Here is a 26,066-nt window from a genome sequence, read left to right on the forward strand (position 1 = left end):
GCAAATTCTCCATATCTGATACAGCTCCCTCTCCCATTTTCAGTTAACCTTGTAGCTTTCAGTGGTGCCGATCCTTTTAACAGCTTGGAGAATTTTTTGTGTTTGAGGATCCTTGTGATTGTCGAGTGTGACATGCCTAAATCCACTACACCCTGTTCTCTGAACGGGATTTCTGAACTCTATTATAACCTTATGGGACCACGGATGCATATGTAGTTGGACACTGCCGAAACAGAATTTATGTGGTGCATAACTGTATTTAAAAATGATAATTTGTTGATCCATATTTGCTGATGACCTCAAAGAACCATTAAAAGCAGGAAAACCAGTAACCTGAAAAGCCCAATAGCTGTGTATTTCAAGTTATAAGCAAATCAGAACCACTTTATACTTCATTTTATTACTCTGACAGATTCTAAACGCAGCTTGCCTTTACTGTTGTTTCAAATGATTCATATTACAAAGATTTTGTCACTGAACTGGGGAAAACATTACAGGGTTTGGGTTCCTTAGCCTCCACCAGTCACTTGTCCTAGAAGCTAAACAGAACTCCCAGCTCTCTGGCAGATCATGGCTGGGAGCTCATTAGGCTGTTCCTCACGTTAAATTACTGAAAAGGGTGATGTATTTATAATACAGCTTGCGATGCTATAAAATGGCTCATCAATCTGTTTTATTCATGGAAAGTCCACATAAGGCCACTAGTCTGTTACTGGCAATAAACCTTGGGTGCGTCTTCAAAAGACCTGCATATTAGATAGTGATTTATGTCTCTGTCCAAGAAATCAAACATGATACTAACAAGGCAAGGGATAGCTCAACTGACACTTTCAAAAGCAATATAATTTCAGTAGTAAATCAAGTGGGTATAACATATACAGGGAAGAGAGAAAGGCAGACGATTAGCATGTATATATTAAAAGAAAAGTAAGATGTTAAAAAAAATACCAACCCTGAGAGTTCAGACTTTAAACCATTCCTAATCTGTTCTCTACATTATTTTTCTTACATGGTATTTCTTAGGTAGCATGTGCACTCCTCATTTCCTGCTTTGTAAGTAAAATACCCTGCACTCCTTATTTCCCACTTTATAAGTAAAATCTCCTTTCACAAAGATATTGATATACCCTAAATAGTTTGCTTGTTAATATACCCAAAGGCAGAGCTGCTGGGCTGTTCTTGCCCTTAAAATTTTAAATTTTGGATGAGAAATAAAGACCTAAGGAAGAGAATGAGGAATATTTAGAATCAGTATGAGAAACACTTAGTTGGGTCTTACTGTTTTCTGAGAATACCACTTTTATTAGGATTTTTTTTACCTATCAGGAGGCTGGAAAACCTAATACTATATAGAGATCTCCATCTTAAAATGAAGTAAAAAGCTGACTATAAAACAAGTAACACTTGTTTTAACCACTGGGTTTTAGGCTGCCAAAGAGTCACTTAAACAAACAGTCTGAATGTGAAAATGGAGAAGAAGAAATCTGGAGTTTTTCACACAAGTGGGTAAAGAGTTTAAAATGCCTTTCAAACACTTGCTTTTTATTTTCAAGGGTCCACTTTTTGAAAATTTCATTTTAATATAAGGTTAAGATGGGTTATACAAATCTAATATCCAATCACATTCACTGAACCTGGATTATTTTGTTTGGAAAAAGAGAGCCCTTATTTTTAAAGAAGAGTTTTTTATATCCTAAGTGCATGTGACAGTCCCACTTTTCTTCCCCTTCAGTGTGTCTCATATTCCCATTCTGGCAAAACTGGAAAGCTATTGGGGTTCTCCTCATGGACCTCTCAATCTTAAAGACAGGGGCCGTGCATGCAACAACATTCCTAAAAGTGAAGGGGAGAAAGACATCCTCCTTGTTGTTGTTCGTTAAAATAAAATACTCAGCTTCGGCAAGTAGTGACCCAAAACACCTTCCATTTCACTGGAGGCGAGCACTCCTGCGCACTGAAGTCCTGACTCGTCAAGCCTAACTGAGGTCGAGGTCCCCATGCTTCCTGAAGGGCACCTTGCCGTCCCTGCTTCTCAATGGTTTACAAGTTCTTCAAGTTTTTAACTCTTGATCGCAAAACATCGGGGGCTGTGCGTTTGTGTTTATATTTGGCCAAAGCAAGTAAGAATTCTAAATGACAAACTAAAAATTACCTTATTTACAAAATAAATGCTGCAAAATGATTTAAGACTAGTAAGAGAACTGTGGATTAGTATCCTCAGTAAACTGAAATAATTTTATTTTTAAACAACTTTAAAAATAATCCCACATACGTTCAGTGTGAGAGTTGATTTCTTTTCCTCATCTTACCTGTCAGCATAGCTTTTAAACAGAAAAAGAGGGGAGAACTCTTAAAAAAAAAAATAATGAAAGAAAGAAGAAAAGTCAAAATACACTTAAGTGCCCACACACACAGGGCTTTCTCCTTTGATATGTACAAACAGAAAATAAACTATCTTCTCTTGTCTCCTCAAACAAAATACACAAACACAGATAAATAAAAGAAAAAGGGTTCTTTTTTGGGGTGCATTTTGAAACACACACACATACACACTCACTCACTCCAAGAATCCTGCCTCCAATTCTCTGTCACAAGGAGCACTCTGGGGGCCCCGGAGGAGGGAAAGCGTTTGGGAAACAGAAGGAGCCATTTCAGCAAGCACCAGTTTCTCTCTGTGTCTGAGAAGCGGACATTGGCATATCTTGACTAGGCTTTCCCTTTGGGGTTCATCTGGTCGGCAGGGTGGGGAATAGTTGTCTGCGCCATACCAAGGTCAGCCTGCTCGGGCTGACAGTCTCTGTATCCATACAAAGAAAAGAATCAATACTTTTGGACTACGGCTGTGCCCTCAGTGTAAAACAACAAACATGCAGCGTCTGACATGTTTCTAGGTGATTTGTGGCACAACCTCTTGTCTGATCTGTATCCAGGAGCTGCTGTGTTACTGCTCTTTGCTTTTTGCCTCCCCACCCGCTTCCACGACCCCCTCCTGCCTGCCCCAGCTCTGTGATGTCTAATACTTTACTCAGGTACAGAGGCGGGTGTTCTACCCTACAGCTACTTGTCACTCAATAAATCACACCTATGAGCCCAGTCTGCAGAGTGATCTGGGCTTTAACAAAGGATCAGAGGGACAAAGTGCATGCCAGATGCTGTAATTATAACAAAAAATAAAACATTCAGAGAGAGGGTGCAAACACACAGGCTCTGAGGTATGGATAAAATGTAACCAGAAATTGTAGCTTTTGTCCTCTTTTTTGGTTTCACTCTTTTTTAATTCACTCTCCAACCCCTGCTGCCCTTAGTCTTCCTCCCTCGTTTATTCCTATGCTCTTGTTCTCCTTCAGTCTAACTAGAGTTAAAGTCATAACATTAGCATTATTAAGTGTCCATGAAAACAAATCATGTTCATCTCAGATGTTAAAATGTAAGTTGTACTAAGTGAAAAGCACTTTCACTTAGTACCTTGAATATCTTTCGTCTGTTTCCTTATCTAAAATATTTGTGCATACAGACTCCCAAATCCTCCTGAAACTGCCCGAAATGTAAAACCACTACCAAGAGACAGCCATTAATTATGACTTGAACTTAATTATTTCAACAGCCATGAAACGATTTAACTCATACAAAAACATGCTTGTTTTGTCTGACTACATAATTTGTGCAGAAGCATCTCTTTTAATAAAATGTTAACATATATAATATGTTGCTCAATTTGCTTTGGAACATTTTCATACTAGATCTGTTCTTTCCCACCCACCCCCCACCCCTAAATTTATTTTCCAGAGCCTGAACCATCAGCCAAGTCAGATAAGAAGGTTCTGGACAGTTTCTTTGGTTCTAAATATTTTAAATGCAGCAGTTTGAGTTATCCCAGCAATTTCAGTCACATCAGACACCTCTTAATGCAGGAAAAGTGATGTTCCATCATGGAGGTCTTGCACAAGTCTCTACTGTAACTGTTGCTGATGAAAATAAAAGTGAGTTAGAATAGCTCTACACTTCCTTCCTAGTCAATCAATGCCTGACAGCACCAGTTCCTTCAGCCATGTACTTCAGCGATGATGGATCAATAACTGTGGTTTAACAACAGGGAGCCACCAATCATTATACGAATGATTAAAAGGGGTCTCACTCACATACACCTCTGCAGACAGACTAGGCTGTAAGATCAGAATACTTGCCACATTATGCTTCATACTACAGAAATTCACGTAGAGGAGGAGAAAACGGGGAGAGGAAGAACCATTAAGATATAACATAAAGGAAGTATCAAATGCATTGCGACCATGCCAGTTTTCAGCCTTGATTGTCCTAGACATTAATTCTTCTATGAAGTTACCATAATGAAGTTGAATAAAAGCACAAAAAAAAAAAAAAAAGCAGCAGGGAGGGGTCTGCCTATTGCTAAATTCTACAAAGCAATACCTTATTAGGATTAGTCAGAATGTCACATAAGCATTCTCCTTATCCTCTACTCACCCACAAGGCCTATCTGCCTGGAGTGTGTCAAGCTCCCTCACTATCTCAGAAATCCTTGCTGCACTGACTTACTTTTATCTCGCTGCATTAAAATGACTCCTTGAATATCTATCTGAAAAGTCTAAAAGACCCTACAAGTTGTTAACTAATGTCATAAAATAATATGTGTACTGTTTAATGAGAAACTATTTGTTCTGTAAACCTTCACCTAAAGTACAATAAAAAAAAAAAAACCTAAAAAAAAACAAATAAAAGACCCTACAAGGGTACGGCTGTTCTGCTCAGGACTAAACAAAGGCCCTGGCACAAAGTAGATGCTTAACAATTATCGACATATTAATGAAGTGAATAAATAAACCTTACCAAAAAAAGGACTAGTCTCTTTATAAAAGAACTCTAGCAAAAGATATTACACAACTTCCTTTATGTACCTATTACAGAACATTACATTGAGTTCACTTATTACAAAGAAAAGAGACATAAATTATCAAATTAAATTGAAATATCAAAATGTATCCCTTGAAGAATAGCAAAATTCTCTACATTACTGACTGTCTTTTCTCACTGGTCTGGGAAAAGTAATGAGCGGATCAGCAAATGATCAAATGCTGACCAAGGGCCACGCTGGTCTCAGCAGTGGTCTAGATGCTGAGGATGCCCTGGCCCTGACCTCTGACAGTAATGAAGATAAACATAATAACAGACTACTGTAAGTACTTTGGTAGCCCTGGTGGCGCAGCAGTTAAGCATTTGGCTGCTAACCAAATGGTCGGCAGTTCAAATCCACCAACCGCTCCTCGGAAACTCTATGGGGCAGTTCTACTCTGTCCTATAGGATCACTATGAGTCAGAATCTACCCGAAGGCAAGGAGTTTGGTTTTTTTGGTTTCGTATCAAGATACATTTATAAGGGTTCAACTACTGTCTAGCACACCTCATGTCCAGTCATGAGCTAAGCTCAACACTTTCCTTAGTGAAGGCTTGCATGTTGCTATGATGCTGAACTGGCTTCAACAGAGCTTCCAGACTAAGACAGACTAGAAAGAAAGGCCTGGTGATGTACTTCCCAAAATCAGCCAGTGAAAACCCTATGGATCGCAACAGTCCGATCCACGACACATCCTGAGGATGATGCAGCACCAGGTAGTGTTTCATTCTGTTGCACATGGGAGCACTTTCCTGTTTCTGCCCTGGATAGGATATTAGGCAGATGGTGATGCCATTTAAAGTACAGGCAGTCCCCAGGTTAGCAACGAAATCTGTTCCTAAGTGTGTCTTTAAGAATTTGTAGGCAAGTGGAACAGGTGCATCTGGTTCTCATTTAGCCTCATTTTAGCACAAGAAAAGACTCCAGGCCTTTTCAATGATTTAAAGGCCATTGTGAAGGAGAATTTGTTGCCAGTAGGGGTTGGTTCAATTGTTTCAAAGTGAGGGCAAATTTACATAATATTAAAGGGCAAGTACTTGAGTTGTCAGTAAATCAGACATTCATAACCCGGGGACTTACTGGTTAGCAGACAGGCTGGGTGGAGAAGGACAAAGGTAGACACTGAAGAATTCAGCTTGTGACTGGCTGTGTTTCAAGGCAGGCATTCAACAGAATGAAACTTACAAATAAGGATAGAAGTCAGGGCAGGAGAAGTGGTTGAATATTTACCAATAAATCAGCAGGAATTGAGAACGAATGCAATTGCCTACAGAAAATATGTAGACGAACACCCAGTAGAGAATATCCAGGAAAGATATACTTAACACAAAAACATCAACTAGAAAACAAGAAATTAGAAAAGGAAAGATAGAACTGGGAAGAATGAAGAGTCAGAAAATCCAAAAACTTGAATTCAAGGGAGAGCAAGAGTGGTCAGCAGTACGCAATTCACAGAGAAATAAGTAAAAAACAAAAACCAGAAGTGCATCTACAAGATGTGTCAGAAGAGAGGTCAGCTCTCCAGAGCTCTTGCTGTGGAAAAGAAAAGAAACAAGCTAGACTGGGGAAGCAAAGGCAGGAACATGAGGCGAGGAAACGGGAACTACATTATGTTCCTCCTTTTAGAGGTCGAGTTGTGAATGGAAGGTGAGAGAAAGGGGTTGCCAGGTGCCAAGAGAGGTGTGACCTGGCCATCTATATAGGCTGAGGGCAATAAGCCTGGACTGGAAAGAGACTTATCTTTGTAACAGCAAATAACTGGAAATGAACTATAGAATGGTTTTATCTATGTAATGGAATAATGGATAACCCCTAAAGATAACAGAAGGATGTTCACAATATACACATAAATACACAAACATGCACACACACATGTATGTTTAATATGTGCAATATTATATTTCAAAAGGAATCTATATTCTAAATAGGAAAAATAGAGGTTTAATAATAGACCAGGATCCATGGGGCAAAACGGAGGATGGCACCCATAACACTTATAACTAGAAGAGTGGGACAGTAGTTTATGAAGGAAATGAGAATCTCTACATTACAACACCAATAGCTTGACAATTTAGAAATTCCCAAACCAGGAATTATGTGTAGAATTTCAGTTGAAATTGTAATTGTTAACTATCTCTCTAGAATTAACAAAACTTTAAGTATGTGGGTTATTAATTTTTTTTGCAATAATTTCAAAACATGGAAAGAAGAAAATCACCTTAAAAAGTATGAGGAAGCTTAATAAGGAGGAAAGAAAACAAAACAAAACGAAACGAAACTTTGAGCAATCTGGTATATTTTAGTCAATTTTCCTAAATGTCACTGTGAAACAAGGCCACCACAGTTTACACTGCCTAAAACTAAAACACACATTAGCTTGGCTAAATGCTTGTTTTTACCATGAATAGCTCCCATATTGTTCAGCATATCACCTTCTGAATTCCTTAACTTATTTTTTTCCCCTTCAAATAGCCAAAGCCACAATTAGAGGGAACAGTTCCAATGTCAAATTCTTAGCAATTCCCTTATCCTTTCAAATTCTGGGAAAGATCATAGGTCTTGCAAGTATGTGCCCAACCCTTTTCCTCCCCAGTATCAATAAACAACTTGGTCTGTCTCCTAGGGAAAGGCTGCATTTTGCCACACAGCTTATTCACTACATTTCCCTGAACACACAATTCAACTATCAAATACCCAGTGTCAGTGCTTCAGTTCTCTCTTCACCCAGATATGGAGAGCAGAAATTTTTCCCCTTGTAAAAAAAATTTAAAAAAAATTTTTCCCTCTAATATGCTGGCAATGGCTAAAGGACAAATGACCTATTGACCTTGCAGAGGAAATGAAGGTAGCAGTTTATATTGTCTTAAAATCATCAACTAGGTTCAGAAAAGTGGATGAGGCCAATACATAAACCTTTGGTTACTGCAATACTGTTGGAATAACCAAGAACGTGGAATGTTATTATTAAGTTTAAGCATTGGTTCATTTGACAGCTAGGTCCCAGAAAGGTGCCTGAGTCATAAAAGTTACTCAGTGAATACTGGTTGTAAGGTTGGATGAATGGAGGGTTAGGTAATTGGATGCATGGGTGGGTAGATGGTGAAATGGACGAAACAAGGCGCACGCATTTTCTCTCTCTTATTTAATGCAGAAGGCCCTAACAGTAGTAATACAGTCAGGTCCCCCTGCAAAAGACTATCTTTTAATCTCACCCTTCTCAAGTTTCAGGACCCTTTTACTTGAACTTCACGGACATCCATGCAACTCCTCAAGATTACAAAGTTTTACACCACGTCAGGACCTTTGTAATGGCTGCTTCCTCTGCCTGGAATGCTCTCCCCCTGGATTAGTGCAGAGCTCACTCTCTACTGAAATGTCATCTTCTAGATGTTGCCTTTCCTCCTCACCCCATTTAAAACAGCACGTCCCTCTCCACCCTCACTCCCTATCCCTTCGTTCTTTTTCTTAGTAGCCCTTATTTTATTTCACATCTATTTGTTTATTGTTTATTATTTGTTTTCTCTGCTAGAATATAATCTCCAGGAGGAAAAAATTTTGTCATGTTCACCATTGTACCCTCAGCAACCAAATCAGTGCCTGAAACAGAATTATATGCTCAATTAATATTTATTAAGTGAATAAAACCTAATTCCTCTCTGCAGATCATTTTATAAATCTATCATTTCATCTCCCAGGAAATTTCACCCACACTACAGACCCCTTGATTAATGGTTCCCCAAATATACTATATACACTTGGTACTCTGCTCACAACACCTCCCTTGCCTGCAACACCTTGCACCTTCCCTCTGGAAATCATATCTTTTAACACCAAGAACCAACTCCAGTAGCACTTTCTAAACTTACGCCACAGGAAAAATTCACTGCTTCTTTATTTGTATTTCCCCTAGTTCTTAATACACAGCACAACTGTAATGCTTAGCACACTGTTATTAGTTATTGGCTTATGCATGTGCCTCCCACTCCCTCACGAGAACAAGGTATTCACTGACTGTTGAAGGATCCATTAACATGGAACATAATCAACCTGCACAAATAAACCCAACCTTCTTTGGATAGAAGAAACAGTAAAAAAGGAAATAAAATCTGAGTGTACATAGACTGTGCCAGGCAATGTGGTTGGTATAGAGTATCTCAATTAATCCTAAATACCCTAACAAGCCAATACTATTGTTCCCATTTTAAAGGTAAGGAAACTGAGGCTCAAGAAAGGTAAGTAACTTGCCCAAGGTCACATGGTAAAACTGAGATTATAACCCAGGGCTTTCTTTCTGCATTACTAGAAAGAAGAAAAAGGGTGAATTCTAACTTCATTCCTATGCAATAGGGGGGCATCATGCAATGGGTAGTACACTCAACTTTGAACGAGAAGCCCAGGGTTTTTGTCTTAGTTCTTTCCCTTACTAGTTGTGTGAGGTTACTTGGGTAAACCACCTAACCTCTCTAAACTCGTGTCCTCATTTATAATTGAGTCAGTACAACTTGCCCAGCCTAACTCACAACGGTATTTGGTAGACCAACTTCAATACCACATGGGAAAGTGATTAGGAAACTATACAGCTCTATGTCACTTCCCCAGAGGTGAAAATCAAGCTTGGGTCTGTATTAGAGAAGACTCTACAGCCCTTTGCCTCCTAATTCCAGAGCCTGATTAAGGTTTAGTGTTATCAGTTTCCTCCCCACAGAATTCCCTCAGTCACAACCAACATATATTCCTCTCGCTTTGGAGCCTCCGACTAAAGCAGCCACAAACTTATAATCATCTCATTTTCTTGTCTATTTTTAAAGACTAGATACATAAGTGATTTTTTGTGACAAAATTCACTAGATATATTTTTAAAAATCAGTAAATAAAATTAATTCCTGAAAATGCTTCAAATGCCTTATGTAAATACACACACAAGAAAAATTATTTTGTAAACATCTACTACAGAATTAAATATTAGCTCAAGTATTTTTTTAAACCAAAACATTTCATGAATTTAAAAATCTAAAATTATCTACCTCAACTCCTTTGCCATGTTAAGGATTCAAAGACAAGTAACAGAGCAAGGTCTAAGTTTTGGGTGTGTAGAAAACCACACTAACAATTGTCTTCAAACCACCAGTTATTTAAAACAGCTGCAAATATGTTTCTCTAAAACAAAAGATCAGATTTAGGGGCTTACAAGGTGATAGCAATTTAGCAAACCATTCCAAAAGAAAATTTCTACTCAATCCATTAAACTTTTTGCATTTCTCCTTCAGGAAGGAAAACATTCACATATTAGTTCAAGAGTATATTTTGTGTACTTGAAATATATTCTGGTCCTCTAAATGGTAGATTCTGTGATGCTAGATACTGAAACCATTTTAGAGCATAAAAAGTGGCTCAAAAAAGTAAACGCAACAAATTCACACAGCATACAGCAGGACAAGGTTCTATTCTACACTGTGATCAGACCACATCTCCCAATATTTTCTTTAAATTATAGATGTTATACTTAAGACAATCATCAATTACAAAGGGGTACAGCCAGAGATAACCAGGTGGACTGTAACTCATCAAAAGGAAGAGAATGTCCAACTTTAAACAGAAAAAAAAAAAAAGAATGAAAATTCGATGGCATATAATCAGAGAAAACTTTCCATTGGTTCCTTCCTAGGAACACCATTCTTGGTGTCAGGTTACTGAATTATGGGTTTTTAATCAAACATTAAACAAACGCTTCTAAGCCTCTATCATTTGCCAGTTAGTGCCCTAAACAGAAAGGATATAAAGCTGTAAAACTCATGGTCTGCCCTCAAGGAGATCCCAGTCTAATCTGGTTATAACCATCTGGTTCATTTACAGATGCAGCAATTCTAACAATAACATCCATAACACCTCCCAGATCTCTGAACCCCAGTGATCTGTAGGCAGCCCACTGATTCAGTATCATTTACCAACTGTTATGTACTCCATCTTTGTAACTTTAGACCAGACTATAAAAACAAAGACCTAAACTAGATGATGTCTAATATTCTGATAGTCTTATAATTATTTCAGTCCTTAAAAAAGTTGGTCTAAAGTTGTATCCTTCTTTAACTATACTCAGGTTCTAGTTCTGCCTTCTAACTTCACATAGGAGGGAGGGGGAGACGCAAAACTACAATGTCTTGTAAAATCTTGAAAAGTGGAATCATGTCCCTGTAATCTCAATTCAAATATGCCTACTGGAATAATATCTAATCCAAAGCAGGAAATTTTAAAAGATAGACTAAGTTGTGAATGTTATTTCCTTACTTGTGAAGAAAAAAAAAGAAAGGGGATACTTATTATCTTAGTCATCTAGTGCTGCTATACCAGAAATACCACAAGTGGATGGCTTTAACAAAGAGAAGTTTATTTCTTCCCAGTAAAGCAGACTAAAAGTCCAAATTCAGGGTGTTAAATTCAGGGTATTAGCTCCAGGGGAAGGCTTTCTCTCTCTGTCGGCCTTCTCATCAATGTTCCCCCGGACTAGGAGCTTCTCCACGCAGGGACCTGGGTCCAAAGGACATGCTCTGCTCCCAGAACTGCTTTCTTGGTGGTATGAGGTCCCCATGTCTCTCTGCTCACTTCTCTTTTATATCTCAAAAGAATTGGCTTAAGACACTATCGAATTTTGTAGACTTCATCAATATAACTGCCGCTAATCCATTTTATTACATCATAGTGGTAGCATTTACAACACATAGGGAAATCACATCATATGATAAAATGGTAGACAATCATACAATACTGGGAATCATGACCTAGCCAAGTTTAGGGATATTTTTGGGGGACACAATTCAATCCATGACACTTATGAAAATGGTTTTTCCAAATAAAACTTTGCTTTAATAAGCAATTTCCTGTTTGAGTAAACATACTTTCAAACCTATAGGAATTTATCTATAGTCTAGCTATAAAATCCAGCTACACTAAGTGTATGGTCCAAAAAAGGACAGGAGGTAATTGTCCTTTCAAGACAAGATCTACCCCAAATAACTAGCAAAGAGCCCTAGTGACACAATGGTTAAAGTGCATGCCTGCTAATTGAAAGGTGGGCGGTTCGAACTCACAGCAGCTCCTCAGTAGAAAGACCTGGTGATCTGCTCCCATAAAGATTACAGCCTTGGAAACCCTATGGGGCAGTTATACCGTGTCATATAGGGTCGCTATTAGTTGGAATCGACTTGGTGGCATCTAACAACAACAGCTAACTAGCCATTCCTATTAGAGATGTGCTATGAAAACTGGACTCTCCATTTATCCTCAGGTTCAGCTTTATGTCATGCTTCTCTAATTAGTAGGCCTTCATTCTTCTTGCGTCCTAATGAAAAGGGAAATATCACGATAAGAAAAGGAAAAAGTCAGTGCCCATCTCATCTCAAATGCTGAACTCAATGGGGAGTGCTCCATCATTAAGAAAACTGTAACAGTGTGTGGTGGGAACAGAAGAGATAGAGGGACACTCTGGGAGTTCCGTGAACAAAGGGACCAAAGGAGAAGGTGGGTGAAAGAACTCTCACAGGAGAAACACCTAGGGCTAAGTCCCAAGCCATCCTAGAATTGGCTAATACAGACACCATGGCAAGTCTTATGTTTGACCAGTAATTATAATTCAGTGACTTCTTCTGTAAACATGTCAATGGGCAATGTGGGCACTGGAATTCTTTATGAAGCAGGAATTGCCATAGAAATCATAGGGAATGATCCCAAACCTGACATATAACTTCTCTCAGGTTGAGCAGTTCTTGTTAGCTTTCTGTTCCAAACTATCTTATCTTAGCAAGCACAAACAAATATTTCATATTTAACTAGCATCATGACTAATTTGGAGACACAAAAGTTCACATTGCCAGTTAATTTCCTAATCAGAACACAATTTACTTCTTCTGAAACCAACCTATCAAACACCATTCAATCTAGGCACACTAGAATTAACATCATTCACAAATATGATCATTTTTGCATTCTTAAGCACAGTCCCCAAAAAACCTTCCAACCTTTACTCGACTACATTTGTCCTCTAACTTCTTTTTAAAAGTCACAGCTGTGTATTTCCCAACTTTTATTTTCTTTATAATCAGGTATTAGATTGAAAGAATAACAAGCCTAAAAAAAATCTGTTAACATCTACTTCTTAACTGTTTAGATCTTTCTATGAAATCATCATTAACTTAAAAGATATATACTACCATGATTAGTGTTTTAGTTATACTTACATTAGGGACTTATAGGATTAAAAATATTAAAGGAACATTTTATGTGAAAATTGTATCAATTTGTTAGTGTTTTTCTTTGTGCTATTTCAATGAGTATCTGTATTTTTAAAGCAATTTTAATGATACAATTACTTCATTGACAATTCATTTGAATGGGTTATTTCTTGTATAAAATCTGAATTTCTATTTCAATAAAGTTTATAAGGAGAAGATGATGTGGCTTCTGGTATATTTTCCCATAAAATACATTTTTTTTCCTATGAAGTTCTACCTTCTAACATACTTTCCTCCAGAGCTATATTTTGCCAGAGGGCTTTTCTATCTATGTGTTTTTGGTCTCATCTTCAATTCTCTGTTTCCTTCACACTGATAATTTTGGCATTCCCTTGATCTCTGGCATCTCAGTTGCAAACGCTCGCTCCAGTAACTCTACAGATGTTCTATTTTATTTTTCAAAATATCACAAATCTTTCAAAAAACAAGAAGGTGGTACTAAAGATATTTAATACGCTTCATTAAAATAAAGAAAAGAAACAACAGCTTAAAACACACACATACAAAGGTTACTGACCAATGCTTTAAATTATCTGAATACTACAGTGCCATGACAATGCAGTAAACAATAGCTAAGTTATCTTTGCAGCTAAGTAAAAACATCTTTCAAGAAGCCACAGGTCAGCTTTCATTACTGAGACTTGTTGGGTGATCCTGTAGCTAAACACTTCAACACACATCCAGCTGATCTGAAATGTTTTCTCAGATCCAACGAGGTATCCAAACAGCAAGTTATCTATTTTACTGGCAGTATAAAAGGTAATCTACACTAATCTATTACAAGATTTGCACATATTTTTGGTATATCCTTTAAAAGAAAATTTTTTTTAAAACTCTGATGTTTTGAGAAAGTGCCATCTATTTCACTTTAAAATAATAGGCATTATTCAACCTGGACACTTTGACATTTTCTCCTTTTTTATATTTTCTCCTACTTCAATTTATACAGAAAAAATTCACATACAAATTCAAATGTTTATGAACTAGTTAGTGTTAGGGTCGTCTTTTACTCTGAAAAATTTTTGGTCAGCAATGATTACTGTAGGTTTACTATTATCATTAAAGAGGTAAATACTAATTTGAAAATGGTTGTACATTACACACACACACACACACACACACACACACACACACACACACACACACACACACACACACACACACACACACACACACGAGTTATGTTAATGAAACTGGTGTCACTAGAATACATGCTTTGGTTGTTTTTCCAGGAATGGTAACGAGATGTGCTGATTTACCTTCTTCAGGCAAGTTCCCTTTTGTAATCATAATATCCATTTATGAAACATCTAACCAACATTTGGAGTGCTATGTTTATTCAAGGAGTTTTTCCCTTTGCAAATCTAAAGATTAAAATCCACCCATACAAGAATAAAATTCACCACCAGGCTCATGTTGCTTCCATGCTGTAGTCAACTAAGACAGGCAGTGCAGACAACTGAAGTACTGTTACTGGACAAGGTAATCAACGATGTGGTTAATTGAAAATTAACAGTCAGACTGTCTTATTTAATGCCAAATATAGTCATTTGAAGTAGTCACCATCAACAGCCCACGAAAGTCAATTTCCGATTATCAGAAGTAAGGATTATCTGAACCAAGAGTACTTTCAACTTCTTACTGGCATTATTAAAAAAAACGAATGAGAGATTTGCTCTTTTGATGACATTTCATTTTCACTAGCATATTTAATTTACATATACAATCACAGAAGAAATTTTTTTAAAACCAAAAACATTTACCAGATTCCCAATATAGGGAAGCAAAGAAAGGTACACTTCAAGTTTATGCAGAGAAAAAGTAACAGTACATAATTTTTCAGCAACTACTATGTGCCAAGTACCCACTGTATGCTGGACACGGTATATACAAAGATGAACAAAACTTGGCTCTTGCCTCAAGGAGAGCTTCTTTGAGTTGAGCATGCTTTATTTCTACTCTATCTGCCACAGAACAACACTATCTATTCAAAAACTTGGTGTGATGATTAAGATTGTGGGTCAACTTGGCTGGACCATGATTCTCAGTGTTTATATGTGATCACTCCCATGATTGAATCTGCTGTGAGTAGCCAATCAGTTGAAAGGGAGTTTCCTTGGGGGTGTGGCCTGCATCCGAATATAAGCAGGTGTTCCGGTTTTTTGCTGGCTCTGGATCCTGCAGCTACCTCCTGTTCGTCAGACCTCTGGTTCTGGAGACTTAAGCTATCAGCTTATCTGCTGATATCAGGATTCGTCAATCTTCACAGCCTGAGAGTGGAGCCCTGCTCTCCAACCTGCTGATCTTGGGTTCACCAACTGCTGCGGCTACATGAATCAAGAGAAGCCTCTATCCTGATCCACGAACTTGGGACATTCCAGCCTCTACAATTGTGTGAGCTGTTTCTTTGATATAAATCTCTGTATATTTGTACGCTTTACTGGTTTTGCTTCTCTAGAGAACCCAGCTTAAGACACTTGGCTAAAACTTTATCTGTTGTGTGCATTCTTCCTTGGTTAGGCTGTCCTCTGTGACTCCAAGGCACCACGGTCAGCATTTATCACACTCATTCATTCAACAAACAACGGTCAGGTGCTAGGCAGGATGGAAAGCACTGAGACTCTAAATACGAACAGGACAAGATCTCTCCCTTGAGAAGGTCACAGTCCCTTCTTAGTTAGCTTACCACCCACTGAAAATAGTCAAGCTTCTTTGAGAACATCAGTTTTACACATCTTTATATCGCCAACCCCTGGCATACTGTAATAACTCAAAAAATGTTAATTCAGTACAAAAGATCTGTACAATGGGAAACGAGAAGATGAGAATTTGACCACAGTATGTAATTATGACACTCTGGGCCTTACTTTCTCCATCAGACAATGAGGTGGCTGTCACGGCCCCATGTGATCTCAGAGTCTACTGGTGCATGAACGAACATTCTGATTTCAAGTAGGAGAAGTAAACAATCTCAGTATGTGCTTTAAACAATTTTAAATCCATCCAAACTATGATTAGTTCAGTGACTAGGACTATGCTGAAATCACATCTTGAAACATTATTGTAACCATTATTGTGGAATTTACTTTCGGGTTTTGATATACTGAGTTCTTTTCTTGTCTCTGCTTACATGTAGATGTATAATTTGGGTCTGCTGTATTCTTTCAAATGAAGAATTGGCAGGGTGGTTGCTGTTACTTAGGATAAATGTATAATCTCTTTGACTTTCTCTATTTGGGCAACTTGCCCAGTAAATATCAATTTTTTTAAAGCTACAAATATGGTTTTAATAGATTCACAGATTTCAAATTATTAGAATTCAGGTCATGTCTCTCCCAGAGTAAGCTGATAATTCACAACAACCCATGTAGATGCAAAGGAGATGACTCTGGATCAATCTGTATGTGAATAAGTTGACACAGTGGTTTACTGCTCCTCCTACCTCTACAGCACCCACACCCCACCCCCTGCTGACAATATTCATGTGAAGAAAAATGCCTCAGTCTACAGGAGTTCAAATTAGTCATGCTACCCACTTTGGGGACTAAGGAAGGCTTACTGTAAATCAGCCACTCAGAAACCACATTTGACATATTTTGGTCATAATGTAACTATAAATTGCATAATATTGTACATACTGATTGGAGCTTGGGATTATAATGGAAAGCAATTGCCATACATTGAAAGTGACCAACCACAAGATAGAAAAATTGTTCTTGAAGAGCCCACTATGGTAGTCATTTTCCTTATAATCTGAAACTCTTTAGACTATATCCTATCACACTCTTAGAACTGCATTTTGCCCTCAAGGTGCTAAAGTATCTTATCCTCAGGTCAACCAACTGTCCAACTTCCTCACACCTACAGAAAGTTCTAGCAGAGTAAACTGAATTCTTTAAACAGTGCTATTAGGAATTGGAGCAAAAGAACAAATCAGAAGAATGACTCACTTAACTCCTAAGTGACTGGCAATATGCTAAGAGTTCTAAGTTTATATTAGACTCTGCCTCCTTATTTTTTTCCTGGACTTGTCCTTTAACTTTAAAAAACAATAATTTATTGAAAGAATTACTGTATATCAGACACTATACTATGCATTTCATTTGTAAGGGGTTGCCCCTTCCACCTAACCTATAAAAAAAGAGAACCTGTTTTTCTCTAACACCCTTTAAGAATCATCCTTGCAAGCAGGAATGTATTTCTTTAAAAATAGAAACAGCTAAGAAGGAAAGAAATTAGATATCAGAGAGAAAGAAATTAAGATCAGTTAATCCACTTTAAAGGAGCAGAAGGTGTTAGACTCTAACTCAGAGCAGATGGTAGAAAACTTTGGGGTTGTTTGATCTCCTCTGCATGATCCAAGTTATAAGTTAACCTTATAATTTCTGGAGCATGCCTCCAATAAAAAGATATAACTACAGTAAAAAGAACACATATAACAATTGTGTAACTCAGCTGCTTTTGTGAAAAGTTTGTTTTTGAGGCGCTAAAGCACCCAAACAGATTCTTCTGTCGAAGAAGTACTAAAGGCATCTATAATGTCTTCATCCCATGGGAGACTATTTTTTTTAGTTTTACCCTACGCTCCTCTATAAATCTTCACTAATTTATCAGATGTCACGGTTTAACAGAAACATTAGCTATATCTATTCATGTTCAAGGGACCATGTGGAAAATTGCAGAGCAGATTTCGGTATGCTTTTGAAGGTATGAAAGAGCTAAGTCACCCTATGGCAGAATTCTGCTAAATAACTGCTTTTAAGAAGAATATTAGGAGTAGCTGAACAGTTGAAACCATTCCCCAACTCCAAAGTGAAGAATACAGAATATGATTGAGATAATGCCCATCAATGTTTTGTGCTTCAGTGTGAATATAGCAATGGACTCGTAATCATGATAGAGAAATAAATGACCTAATCGAGATCACTCTGGTCCAAATGGTGAATGACTTATTTTCCAATTAGGATGCTAGAATTAGGGGGCAGTAGCGTTCAGTGGTAGAATTCTCATTTTCCATTCACAACACCCAGGTTCAATTCCGAGCCAATGAACCTCAAGTGCAGCCACCATCTGTCTGTCAGTGGTACCTGCAAGCTGTTGTTATGTTGAACAGGTTTCAGTGGAGCTTCCAGACTGAGACAGACTAGGAAGAAAGGCCTGAAACTCCACTTCTGAAAATCAGCCAACAAAAAACCTATGGATCACAATGTTCTGATCCCATTGTACACAGGGTCACCCGTGGGGGCAGACTTAGCAGAAGCTAACAAAAACAATGCTGTAATTACTGAGGAAAATGTAAATAATCCTTTCAAGAGCACCACGGGGGGGAAATGCACACCTGAGCTCACCTGAGAATTACACCACAAAAAATGAGGGATTCAGAACAGCAAATACCCTAGAGTTTTCTAGGCTTCCAGAATCAAACCAAAACGAATGACTTCACCCCTACAGTGGGCTCCTCCAGTGCACTACTGCAAATTCTCTCTATCCCACCTCTTGTTTGGCCGTGTCAAACAAATCCTCCCACCTATAGCTAATCAGCACCTGAGCTTGCCCCTCATGCCTCTCACTGCAAGACAGCCTGGAAAAAGCTGCACACGCATACAAGCCAAAAGTGTGGGAGTTAATACTCAAGGGCCACACTGATCACTGGGGAATGAGAGCCAACAGGTAAACATTTCCCCCTTTCATTCTTTGGGGAGAGAATTCTGAGACATATTCATCACACACCTCACATATCACAGAATAAGCACTCATCATTGCACTGCTCCATTGCACTGGTAGCAGCATTGATTCCCACAATAACTCACTCTTATATTAGTTTTCCCTCCTTCTGTTCTATTCTCCTGGTGCTTCATTCCTAAACCAGGATCTTCTCAAACTACCTTCATGCAAATCTCTGTCTCAAGATCTGTCTGCAGGAAGACCCAGGTTAAGCCACCTCTCAAAAAAAGTCCTAAAATGTATGGATAAAATAATGCCTGATGGCATCAAAATGAAGGAAGAGATGAGACAGTGACATAATTCGCAGTTAAAAGGAAAGGATAAGTGAAAAAATAGAGGGATTAGGAAAGCTCAGGAAACCAAGGTGTTTCACATCCAGAAGATTAGGCAGCCTATTAAAAAAAAAAACAAACTCACTGCCCTCGAATCAATTCCAACTTCAAAGTGACCCTATGGAGAAGCCAAAATCATCAGAAAAACCCTGAAGGCTGAAATTTATAGCCTTTACCCCAAAACAGGCTCTTCCTTTACCACCAGGGCCTCTATTTGACAGTGTCAAACTATACCCCAGAGTTTCTCATCCTCTCTGGACATGCACTTCACTTGCAGCTAGAAGCAGGACATGTATCTCCATTTTGCCTTCTCAGCTCTTTGAAACCTGCTTCCTATCAGATCTGAGAAGCTGGCTCCGGTAAGCAAGTGGAGGAGAGCAGTCAGCCCACTGATAGTCACCTCCTCAACTCAGAAGAGGTCCTGTTCCACCAAATGCCTAGGCTCCACTCAGCAGATCCTTTAATTTCAATACTAGTTTGACAAGTCTTGTCCTGAAAGACTTTCAGGAAAAAGACCCAACTCTATCCAATATACCAGCATACTTCAACAATGATTGAAAATCTGAGTTGCATAATACAGAACAGAGCCAAGTGTACCTGTAAAAATGCATCCGTACACGCACTGTGAGGTTGTCTTACGCCACAGTTTCTCTCATTAAGCAAACTCTGAGCAAATCATTCATGGGTGATTGGTGTGAAATCTTTTAGTGGTTACTGATTCACAAAACCACAAAAATAATACATACTCTGCTAACAGCCAGGGACGTTGCTATGGCATCATAAATAATCACTGTTGAAAAAAGGAAATCTGTGGCACTCCCATGAAGATGAGATAAAAGTTTTTAAAATAATACAATCAAATTTCTGATTTGTCAAATGAGAAATGTTTAACATCAATTTAGACAATAAAGAAACAAAGAATCCTAACTATTCAGGACAAAATGAATTACGTTTAAGAATTTTATTATATCACGTTCATAAATGCCCTATCAAAAGCTAAAAACTGAGATGTTCAAAATCCATTCTGTCAATGAGTTTAACAAATTCCAACCACCAGGCTCCATTCATAAAAGTAAGATCAAGAGGAAATTACCTGTGACAATTTTTCTGTAAATTATTAGTTAAATTATTAAGGCACTCCATGTCAAATTTTTCTAAAGAACAGACAATATCATGGGATAGTTATACAATAAATAGTTATGCAATAAAATGCACACCTTTGATTTAACTTCCCAAAAACAAAATATTCACTTGGGCACATAAAGAAACCAAACTTCATAGGGTCAGAAGGGTAAGAAGGGATAAAGTACCTAGAGTAAATAAAAGTACAAAACAATAGCAAAAGTTCTGAATCAAATACTAGATAAGAACACAAATAATAACCAACTTGAGTATATCCCACTGTGAATTTAGAGACCATTTCAAGAATAGATTTGATACACTGAGCACTAATGACCGAAAGCCAGACGAGTTGTGGGATGACATCAAGGAAATCACACATGAAACAACCAAAGGTCACTAAAAAGACAAGAAAGAAAGAAAAGATCAAAATGGATGTCAGAAGAGACTCTGAAATTTGCTTAGAGTAGCTAAAACGAAAGGAAGAAATGATGAAGTAAAAGAGCTGAACAGAAGATTTCAAAGGGCGGCTTGAGAAGACAAAGTAAAGTATTACAATGAAAAAAGACCTGGAGTTAGAAACCCAAAAGGGAAGAACATGCTCTGCATTTCTCAAGCTGAAAGAACTGAAGAAAAAATTCAAGCCTCGAGTTGCAATTTTGAAGGATTCTATGGGCAAAATATTGAATGAAGCTGGAAGCATCAAAAGAAGACGGAAGGAATACACAGTCACTATACCAAAAAGAATTGGTCATCGTTCAACCATTTCAAGAGGTAGCATACAATCAAGAAATAATAGTACTGAAGGAAGAAGTCCAAACTGCACTGAAGGCATCGGCAACAAACAAGGGTCCAGGAATTGACAGAACACCAACTGAGATGTTTCAACAAACGGATGCACGCCTGGAAGTACTCACTCATCTATGCCAAGAAATTTGGAAGAGAGCTACCTGGCCAACCGACTGGAAGAGATTTATATTTATGCCTATTCCCAAGAAAGATGATCCCATCAAATACGGAAATTATCGAATGATATCATTAATATCACGTGTAAGTAAAATTTTGCTGAAGACCATTCAAAAGCAGTTGCAACAGTAAATCGACAGGGAACTGCCAGAAATTCAAGCTGGATTCAGAAGACTTTTAACTAGGGATATCATTGGTGATGTCAAATGGATCTTGGCTGAAAGCAGAAAATATAAGATGTTTACCAACTGAGTGAATTATAACAAATTATGGATAACATTGCAAAGAATGGGAATCCCAGAACACTTAATTGTGCTCATGAGGAACCTGTACATAGATCAAGAGGCAGTCGTTCGAACAGAACAAGGGGATATTGCGTGGTTTAAAATCAGGAAAGGTGTTGTGTCGGGGCTGTATCCTTTCACCATACTTATTCAATCTGTAGACTGAGCAAATTTTCTGACAAACTGGACTATACGAAGAGGAACACAGCATCAGGATTGGAGAAAGACTTATTAACAATGTGCAATATGCAGATGACACAACCATGACTTGCTGAAAGTGAAGAGGACTTGAAGCACTTACTGATGAAGATCAAAGAATACAGCCTTTAGTATGGATTACACCTCAACATAAAGAAAACAAAAATCCTCACAACTGGACCAATAAGCAACATCATGATAAATGGAGAAAGATTGAAGTTATCAAGGATTTCACTTTACTTGGATCCACAATCAACGCCCATGGAAGCAGCAATCAAGAGATCAAACGGTGTATTGCATTGGGCAAATCTGCTGCAAAGATCCCTTTAAGTTGTTAAAAAGCAAATATGTTACTCTGAGGACCAAGGTGTGCCTGACTAAGACCATGGTATTTTCGATAGCCTCATATGCATGAAAAAGCTGAACAATAAATAAGGAAGACCGAAGAAGTGACACATTTGAATTATGGTGTTGGCAAAGAATATTGAATATACCATAAACTGCCAGAGGAAGGAACACATCTGTCTTTTAAAACCTACAACCAGAATGCTTCTTAGAAGCGAAGATGGCAAGACTTTGTCTCAAGTACCTTGGACATGTTATCAGGACGGACCAGCCCCTTGGAGAAGGACATCATGCTTGGTAAAGTACAGCATCAGAGTAAAAGAGGCAGATCCTCAACAAGATGGACTGACACAGTGGCTGCAACAATGGGCTCAAGCAAAGCAACAATTTCAAGGATGGCACAGGACAGGACAGTGTTTTGTTCTGTTGTGCATGGAGTCACTATGAGTTGGAACCAACTCCATGTCACCTAACAACAGCAACACAATTTTATTCTGCGCTAGATTTCTGTTTTGCTTTTAAGTGTTATGTTTACTGCTCTCCAGCTGACAGAAGTGTTTTCCATTTCATACAAAAGATAACAAACGTTTATTGCATGTGGTAGACATGGACTTACATGACTAATAGTTACAAACAAAGTACTTGCACATCAAAGAAAAAAACTTTTTGCTTATTCAAGAAATTCCTAATGGCTTCACTTATAAGTAAAATTTTCTCTTTATTTGAGACCCAGTAGCACAGCAGAGTGTAGCTGGAAGACAGCAGGTAGCTCTCATAATGAACTTTGTACAGTTTTGAGAAAATAATATCTGAAGGCAGTGTGTTCTTCTGTGGTCAGCAGATGAGTAGTTCAAAAAGAATAAAAATCCCAGGGAACATCCTGAGATACCAAAAAAAAAAAAAAAAAAAAAAAACTGGGGGGAAAACATTCTTGCTAATTAAAATTTCCAGTTCTTACTGTCTTCTATACACACAAACCCCAGTCAAGAAAGGCTTGTAGGATCAGGCCTGTACCAAGATAAACTATACCATCATCACATTAATTGTATTATTACTTCATAATGTTAACCAGCCAGGTTTATACAGAAGAGATTAAATAACAAGATAATCTTATAAACAATGCTCATTTCATCAGTGTACCAAATAAGTTTGATTTATATCAGTGACTATTCTTCTAATTAATTTATGCGTCCACATGCTTTAATTTACAGACACCTACACTGGGGGCCAGCCGTTTTTTTAATGCCTTGAACTTTGAGACGGGTTCATGTTTAGTCTCCCCAATGTTGCTGTTTTAGTTCCCTCACTCAAAAATTAAACGACTGTCGAAATACCTTGCCTTAAAGTTGAAGCATGCAGAAAGAAAATACTTTATCAAACTCAATACCTATCTTCCCCTGCCAACATTTATGTGTTTAAATTTTCGGAGGTATAGCTTTAAACAACCTACAACCAAAAACTAAACCCACTGCCCACGAGTCCATTCCAACTCATAGCCACCCTATAGGACAGAGTAGAACTGCCCCATAGGATTTCAAAGGAGCAGCTAGTGGATTCGAACTGCTGACCTTTTGGTTAGCAGCCAAGCTTTTAACCACTGTGCCACCTGTGCTCCAACTACATCTCTTTATTCCAAAGATGTGAGCCTAACTGTTCTCACTAATATTCCACCCAAAGCCTTTTGGATATAACACATTCATCTCATTATGGCACTGATCTTAAACCCCGATACTTGTTTTAATGCAGTTTCTAGTGACTTATTGGAAAAGCTGCTTATTAAAAATGTGTAATTTCTACTATCATTGGGGGCTTAGGTAGAATTTTTTAAACGCACTCCAGATGCTGGTTTACAACAGCAAGGACCACCAGTCAACAATTAGAAAAGGGTAAATTCCAAAGATGGACAGAAATTCAACTCTTCCCAATTCCTCAACCAGAAAGATACAAACAGCATCTCTGAATCCAGATCCTCTTACAATAAACTATCAGTGACATCATACTAAATTCAGAACTCTTTTAAAAAGCCTTTAAAAATAACATAAAGCAATGCCCTGGTGTCAGGATTATTCTAGTATAGCCATTTTACAACCTCCATGGATAGATTCAGTATTTGGGATGAGGATGTCTGTTTATTTATTTAATCAAGCAAGCAAAAAAGGATTTACTTGTCTTTAATATAAAACTTTATGTATTTGATCAATGTTTATTTGTAGAACCTTAATACAATAACAGATGTCAGCTAAATTATCTGTTTTAGATTATACACTCCTAGAGGGCAAAGACCTTATCTGTTCAACTCACTTTTTATAAGACGCAAACACAGTATGATACCCAAAAAGGCACTTTAAGATGGTTTTTATAGTAACAATGATTTCAAGGGGGCTTGGTCTGTTTCTATGCTCCATGCAACTCAATTGGCACTTGTTGAACATTAAAGAGTGACACTTTTAATGTTCTTGGGCAATTCCATTCTTCAGATGTATGCAATGACACTTTTCTTTTGAAATAGGGATTAAGATGTAACTATTTCCACTTTTTAATGTTCAAGAGTTATCTTCTGAACAACACTTAAGTATTATACTAACTGAAATTAGGAAACTGAGAAAAACCACAGACCCAAACATTGTATTTGTTAGCATTAAATTAGCACATTTCCCATACCAGGTAGAAGGAAGAGTTGTTTCCACTGAGAAACCTGCTAAGACTACTGTGTCCTAAGAATGCGGCCTCCTTAAAATCTCTATTAACATTAGATCAGACAAAATAAGAGACATACCAAGTAAAATAATTTTCTCTGACAAGAAAAAAAAGATTTTACTAGCTATGTAATTTTGGGTAAGCCACTTAAAATTTCTGGGCCTCATTTTTCAAATCTGTAAACGAAGACACTAGGTTACATAACTTCAGATAATTCTCAGGTTTAAATTTTGAAACCATATGAAAAAAATCCCAAGTCCTAAAGGACCTAACACATCAACTGAGATTCCATTATCTACCCAAATAAAAGGTTTTTTTCTTTCTTTTGGTGGGAAGGGAAGATTATGTGTTCCCAATGTAATTTATTATGACTACCTGCAAGGAAATATTTAAATAGAATATAGCTTCACTATTCTTATAAACATATAAAATGTGAATATATATGTAATGAGAAACAGTGCATGTATATACAAAATCCATGGCACATGCACGTACCCCCACACAAACACATAATTTTCTCTATTCAAGCCAAGAATTAAAATATTTCTATTTTCCTTGCTCTTGTCCGTCTCTATGAAGCTGCTATCATTATAGCTTAGGAACTTACATAAAGTAAAGATAAGTATTTACTCAATATTTCTTCTATTAGTACTAGCAGTACCCATCATGAACAGCTTTCGTTACCGTGGTTGTCTAAAATCTAGACAACATTCTCTCATAGAAACAGTGTTATTAAGAGAAAGAATGCAGATTGTTGTTCTCAGGACACTCAACCAAAGTTTATTTAATCCTTTATGTACATGAAGTATGGAACTCAAGATACAGGAATCTCCAAATTTTATGCTACTTAAGCAGAGAGTAACAGAACAGTAGGAGTAGAAGAATAAAGATGGTCCTGAAAATATGTCCGGGCATCCAGTTCCCACCCCACCAAAACAAACAAAGAAAAAACACAAAACTATAAGTTCATGAAACTATTCTTTTTCCCCCTCTTTAAGTATTTACTAACACACTTCCAAAAGAAAACTTGAAGTAATTGCTGAATGTACTAGCATTTTTCCTATGTTTTGAGAAACGAATGTCCTGCAGAATATAATGATTTCTTACAAGGAAGAAAAACACAGTTATCTTGTTTTAAAATTTTTACGATCACCTTGGGTTTCTTCTTCTCGGGGAGAACAAAATTGTAAACTGTTTTAAGATGAAT

The 26,066-nt window shown here is 37.6% G+C and overlaps 1 protein-coding gene across 2 annotated transcripts in view; it reads right to left on the reverse strand.

Annotated features, from left to right (window-relative positions):
- Positions 1-26,066, reverse strand: part of BNC2 (basonuclin zinc finger protein 2) — a 319,682-nt gene that overhangs the window by 245,376 nt on the left and 48,240 nt on the right. The gene's annotated exons all lie outside the window — the stretch shown is intronic.

The sequence above is a fragment of the Trichechus manatus genome, unplaced genomic scaffold (assembly GCF_000243295.1).
Source record: "Trichechus manatus latirostris isolate Lorelei unplaced genomic scaffold, TriManLat1.0 scaffold00025, whole genome shotgun sequence".
NCBI classification, from domain to species: domain Eukaryota; kingdom Metazoa; phylum Chordata; class Mammalia; order Sirenia; family Trichechidae; genus Trichechus; species Trichechus manatus.